The 6,027-nt window shown below is 41.1% G+C and overlaps 1 protein-coding gene across 1 annotated transcript in view; it reads right to left on the bottom strand.

Moving 5' to 3' along the window:
* dgkb (diacylglycerol kinase, beta) overlaps positions 1–6,027 on the bottom strand; it is a 101,958-nt gene that overhangs the window by 54,127 nt on the left and 41,804 nt on the right. The window lies entirely within an intron of this gene.

The raw sequence follows: 6,027 nt of genomic DNA, 5'->3' as shown, positions 1-6,027 counted from the left end.
TGGCGGCCCCCACTTTGAAAAACACAGCCCTAACAGACCATAAACTGCTCCCGCAGAGCCGTTAACTCCAGGGTTTCCCTTGTTGTGTTACTGACGTCCAGATATACGTGTATATGGTGTGCACAGTTTCCTTCCACCTCATGTACCACATGTGATGCGAATGACAATAAAGAAGTTTGAACCTTCTGAGCCCATTTATCAATAAACCATCGGGGAGATTTGTTGTGTTCACGCAAATGATTTTTTCTTTTTGAGACAAAGGTGAACGTTTTAAGATCTTAGCAAAAATAAACAGAATTATTGTTTTCAAGGTTTTCTCTAAATAGTTTAACACTTTTAACAAAAACGTTGCAGTTTTATGAAAGATTTTAAAGCTGTTTTCTTTATTTTGTTTCAAATGAAAACCCAAATTATTTCCCACTCTCGTTCCTTTAAGGCTCTTTATTGCTTCTTGGCTGCTTGTCCTTGTCTCTTGTTGTCAGGCCATACTTTGTGAAATTATTACTTCTAGTCGTGGTAAAGCCATCTCTCTCTCACACACAACTTTTAAGAAGTTATTTATGCCTTTATTTCAACTGAGCTCGATTATTTCAGTCCCCTGTGTGATCATCTCTGACATCTTCAGCTGCTTTAAAATACAGCTCCGTCTTTAAACGCACACCACAACAACGGAGCGTGTGTCCCTGTTCTTACGTTCTTTTCTTCTCCATAGCTTCATATTTCTTAAAGAATTGCTGTTTTTTACTTATTTGTGTTGTGGCCTTGTCCAGTTATAAAAGGCCTTTTACATCTGATCAACCAGATACTCCAGGATGAAAAAATAAGAGTATCCTGTTTTTACACCGGCTGCTTTATTTTTTTAACAGGAGCAACTTTTTTGTTTATTAAAGAACGTTTCAAAGCTTCGTTTTATAAGTAACGGCAAACCCTTTATTTCATTTAATTGCATTTTAAAAACATCTAGCGCCCTCTGCCCTGAAAGATGGGTGATAATGTAATATCCAGTGTCTGTGTGTTTGTCTGTAAACAAACGAAGTCACGAACCACCGGCCAGATCTTCATGAAACCTTCAGAAAGGAACCACTGAATGTGCATCTAGCTGCTGAACCTTCGGGCTCAACCTGATTCAAGACGATGCAACAAAAAGTTCACCTTCGCAAACACAAAACGATTTAGCCAACGTTGAGCGAAAACTTGGTGTGGTAGTGTCTGAGAGTCTGTCAGGCTTTATGAAGAGATGGGCACACAAAACCAGACCACATCGCCAGATGAGAAAAGCTGGTGTGTCGGCCACATGGATCCTCCTTCTCCATTTTTCTCTGTTTTCTTGTGGGACAGAGTGTCTTCATATCCTGCTGGATCGTATCCATCTACCTCTTCTGCCGTCCTCTGCTTTGTTGATCAAAAACTTCTGTGTTCAATAGCCTTTTTACCTTGTTGTCATCTTCCATTTGCTGCACATGCCCATACCATCTCATTCTTGAGTCCTGCATCTTATCCGTGATGCATGCCACGCCAAGCATTTTTCTGACATCGTCATTTCACCATCTTGAGGGATATTGCAAGAATCCCACCTAGCATCTACATTTCTGTTCTTTCTAGGAGTTCCTCTTCCTTTCTCTTTAATGCTCATACCTCAGCTCCACAAAGCAAGACTGGGTGCACCATCATCTTGTACACTTCCCCTTTAATATGAATTGCCGTCCTTTTGTCACAAAGCACTCCTGTCAGCTTCTTCCATTTTTGCCACGCCGCACCAATTCTTCATTTAACGCCTTCTTCATGGCTTCCTTTGGCATTTACCACTGACCCCAGATACTTGAATGTTTCGACCTGCTTCAGTACATTTTCTCTATTATCAGTAATTGTTAAGGTCTCGTTAGCTTTTGAGCAGACCATGGTCTCTGTTTTTGCTGCTTTTATTTTCAGACCTGCTGCCACCATCTGAAACTATCTTGAAGATTAACTTCAGAATCTCCAGCCACAACTAGGCCATCTGCATACGACATATTCCACAGCACTTCTCTCCTAATAAGCTCAATAACTGTGTCCATCAAAACAATAAACAACAGTGGGCTGAGACATGAACCTTGATGAACGCCAACTTTAATTTTAAACGCTGTTGTGTTGCCTTTGCCAGTTCTGACTGTTGTTTTAACACCTCGTACATGGAACTAACAATCAGAACTAGCTTCTCCATAATGCCTTCCTGTCTGAGGCTCCAGTAAACCACCTCTTTACACTGGCTCCCAGTCGAGTTTAGAATCCGTTTCAAAGTTCTTGTGCTGACGTACAGAGCTCTAAATGGCTCCTGTGTATCTTTGTCAGCTTTTAACCAAATACTCTGCTGCTCGTGGCCTTCGTTCCCAGTCACAGAACCTCTTGGATGTTCCACGTACACGGCTGAAAACTAAAGAGGACAGGACCTTTCAGTCAGTGGCTCCAAGGCTGTGGAACAGTTTGCCCCTGCAGCTTCAGACTCTGTGGAGGTTTTTAAAAAGCAACTGAAAACACTTTTATTCACCCAGGCTTTTATGTCATGAGTTTATTGTGCTTCTTGAAGCTCTTGTGCTTGTTTTATTCTTTGTATATTTTAGCGTTGATTTTTATCGCACAGCGCTTTGTGATTTTATGTCTGTGATAAGCGCTTTATAAATAAACTTTACTTACTTACTTATTCTTGCAGGACTCTGTCGAAAGTCTTTTCCAAGTTCACAAACGTCCAGTATCTGTTATTGTTTCCCTCCAAGACTTTTTCCTGAACCTGCCAGAAAATTAAAACTGTGTCAGTCGTGCTCTTTCCGGGCACGACTCCGAACTGGTTGGAGTGGATTTTTACTTTTTCCCGTATCTGCCTTTCTTTTACCCTTTCGTATACTTTCAGAGCAGCTTCCAGCAGTTTGATGCTTCTGTAATTTCCACATTCCAGTAAAACTTTGGGCTTGTAGAAGGTGACTATCTCTCTAGCTGTTAAATCTTCTGTGAGTTTCTCTTTGATCAGAAACTTGTTTAAAATAACTTGCAGCCATCCTGGTCCTTATTGATCACGTTTCAGAAGTCATACCAGGCGGTCCCGGTGCGTTGTTGTTCTGTGTGTCAGTAAACGATGCAAAATGACAAAAACTCAAGGAGAACCAAACTGGGAATGAAGCCACAATGCAAGACTGCAGCTGTGGGGCAGACTGGAAAACTAAATGGACTGAGGCTGGTGGGGAGACTGGAGAGAGGTGGCTTAATGGTGACGAGGAACAGGTGAAGGTGAATGTGGGACGACTGAGGAGAAGAAGCTGATTGAGGAAAAGTACTCGGAATGACAAGAAACACAAGGAAGCATACATGGAAAACACAAGTAATAAACATAAACATAAACAATAAGAAGGAATCTTAAATGAATCACAAACAACACGATTACAAAACTAAACTCATAAATCAAACAAAAACACCAAGAGCCCAGGATCGTGGGAGTCAAACGTCAAAGTCGGTGCCAAAATGAATATTTCACACAATGATCAGCACTCAGTGTCTTTTCAGGATCACTCTCTGCTACTACCACAAGTTGTAGCTCAGTACAGCTGATTTGTGTAAGAATGATTGTCAGTGGAAGCCATCTTGAAATGGATCAACTCCTTCAGTTAATCAGCTCAATATGTACATACCATAATTACTATCTGAGCGTTTCAATGAAGTATGTCCTGTGATTTATGAGATATTTTGCTAACTGACCACCCCAAATAATCAACCCCCTCAAAATGGCAACAACTCAGTCAATCCAACATGTTTCAGTCTGAAACGTTTCGGCACAAAAAAAAGAAAGGGTCCAGATGACCTGACTGAAAGATGTTGGATTGTATACGTGGATTATTGAGCATGGACTTTGTTGTTTTCAACCAGTTTGACACAACTCAGTCAATGTTAAAGATACTAAGTTTGTATTTTTTGTGTTTGTTAAGGTTGCTTATCTGTGACCTCCACCTTGAGGGGGTTTGTTTCCACAAGGTGCTGATGTATATTCAGTGATTACCTTAAGAGTTTCATTAAAATGAGCACACCAGATATTTTGCTAACAGCCAAACGTGCACACATGTGGTGGCAAGAGATGATCAACCTTTAATAATTACTCATCATCAGTGGTGGATATAAACATGATTTTGGCAATCAGGAGAAAAACATCCATCCACCGGGTCGCAGGGGTCACTGGTGCCCATACCCAACAGTCACTGTGCGAGAGGCGGGGGACACCTGGACAGGTCTTCAGTCCATCACATGGACACATAGAGGCAAACAAGGCAACCATTCAAGGGACAATTCAGAGTTACCAGTCAGCCTAACATGCATGTTTTTGGTCTGTGGGAGGAAACTGGAGTACCAGGAGAAAACCCACACATGCACGGAGAGACCATGCAAACTCCACCCAGAAAGGCCCCCGGGTGGGATTTGAACCGGTGACCTTCTTACTGAGAGGCAACAGTCAGCATTAAATGACTGAGTAGTCACTATGAGTGAAAACATCTGACACAAGTGTCCACTAGAAGTATACTATAGAAAGTGGAGAGCAGCAAGTGCTACTGTGATGTATGGTGGTTGTTTGTGGAACATTAATATCAGTATCATCGTATAAAAGACTTGTAAAATTAAATATTTTGGTTTTGTCTCTAATTCCAGATTCAGATTGTCCACAAGAACCAGGCTCCCATGCTGATGGGGCCTCCACACTGTCGGAGCTTCTTCTCTTCGATCCTCAGACGAGCGCGCACCGAGGGCAAAGACTGAGCCGGCGCGTCACGTCACGTTTGTGTCCCGACGCACACACCTGCAGGGCAGCCGTGCGCTCGGCTGCTGATGGCTCGGCCCGGCTGCAACTTTCACGTGTGTTTTGTAGCCCAGCGAACAGTAGCGCACTGTAGGTTCGGTTTGTGTTGCCTGCAGCTTGAAGATGTTCCTGAAAGGCCTCGTTGAGTCCAAAATAAGCTGCGTTTAGACTCTTTAATCTCAAATGAGCAGTTTAGCTCCAAAAATATTCAAGTTATTTCTGGAAGTCCACCTCTGATCTATTTTCTGTTAGGCTGATTTTATTTTCACTGTTTTGCTCTGTGTCATGTGGAACAAATAATGATGTATTTATTTAATTATTTATTTATTCAGTCTTTTTTTTTTTACTATTTATGCTTTGTTTTCTCCTGTATTTGCATCTGCATGATGGACAGAGGACGAGGCTGACATGTTTGGAGTTTGCAGCTGATTTGTTGGTGTTTCGTGAGAGGTGATGTTTTGTTGCTCAGCCTTCGTTTTGCACTTCGCTCATGAACAGCTTCAAAGAGAAACAGTCGCTTTATCCTTTGCAAGTCATCCTTGTCGAGTTCTGGTCGGCTGTGTTGCTGCTCTTTCAGTGGTGAAACGTTCAAAATGATTATTTATTGTTCATAAAAAATAAACAAAAGTCTAATGCATGCCACTCTTTGTTTTATGTTGCACGGGAGATTTCCAGACCGTTTACCCTTTATGTGCACACTTGTTGTTGCATGAGTGACCAACTGAGATATTTATGGAAATTCTTTGAGCAACATTTCAGCTTCAACCCTTATCAATGAGACAGACTAATTTCTTTAGGATGTGGTAGAACTTTTAAATTAAAAAGGTTAAAAATGTAGAAAAAATATTTTTATGTGCATTTACATAGTACAGTACATTGGTACTGTGACTGTATATACACAGAGATTTGCCTATTTAGTGCTTGCAAATGTACGTTAAACAGCTTGTTTTACAGAAATATCAGTGCAGATTTGATTTAAAGGATCAATACAGAACATCAGTCTAAACTTATAAGTACAGGCTTGAAGAGACACTTTAATGACACACAGGTGTGTCTTTGCAATCTTGAGAATTAACTCCATGTAACTCCTACAAAGTATTTTATGTGATTAGAGTCTCCTCCTGCAAATACATGAATCTCACACTCGCCAACAAAACAATAGCTTTCACAACTTAGACATGTAATCCAGCTCAGCTGCCATTGTCTTAGCATATATA

This window comes from Nematolebias whitei, chromosome 5 (assembly GCF_014905685.2).
Source record: "Nematolebias whitei isolate Nwh7 chromosome 5, NemWhi1, whole genome shotgun sequence".
NCBI lineage: Eukaryota > Metazoa > Chordata > Actinopteri > Cyprinodontiformes > Rivulidae > Nematolebias > Nematolebias whitei.
This window is presented reverse-complemented; position numbering and strand designations above follow the sequence as displayed.